Raw genomic sequence first — 608 nt, forward strand, 5'->3', positions numbered from 1 at the left:
AACACAGGTGCTTCTTAATGGCTCACACAGACGGGAAGCTAACGCTCCTCCGCGGATGTGGCATTGCAGCGACCCAGCCAGCAGGCCTCTGCCCGCTCCCCTGGTGGCGCTCCATCCTGAGGCCCACCCCCACTTGTCTCTATGACACCGGGTTCTGGATATTAGAAGGCTCAGCCAAACTCCTGACAGGCAGGCACAGGGATCAGAGAGAGGCAGGGGTCTGCTGAGGTCCTGGCCCCTGCTCAGCTGGGCCTCGGCTTCTTCTTCCCTTTTGCCGGGGCTTTTTCCCATAGGGGTTCCCCGGCCGCTCCCCGGTCCTACTCCCTGTGGGCTTCTCCAGCCAGTCTGTGTTTCTGGGTAGATTATTACACTCCCGGCACTTTTATTATCATGCTGTATCCTGTTGGCCTCCAATATAGGCCATAGGTTGAGGAATACTTTAAAATATAGATGACCCTTCCTTTCTCCCTCCATTCCTCCCTCCTTTCTTCCCTTCTTCCTTCTTCCCCTCCCTCCCTCTCTCTCTCCCTTCCTCCCTTCTGTCCTTTCCCCTCCCTTTCCCTTTCTCTTCCTTATCCCTCTCCCCTCCCCCCTCCCCTCTTCTCCCC

The sequence above is a fragment of the Octodon degus genome, unplaced genomic scaffold (genome assembly GCF_000260255.1).
Source record: "Octodon degus isolate 3935 unplaced genomic scaffold, OctDeg1.0 scaffold00083, whole genome shotgun sequence".
Classification (NCBI taxonomy): Eukaryota; Metazoa; Chordata; class Mammalia; order Rodentia; family Octodontidae; genus Octodon; species Octodon degus.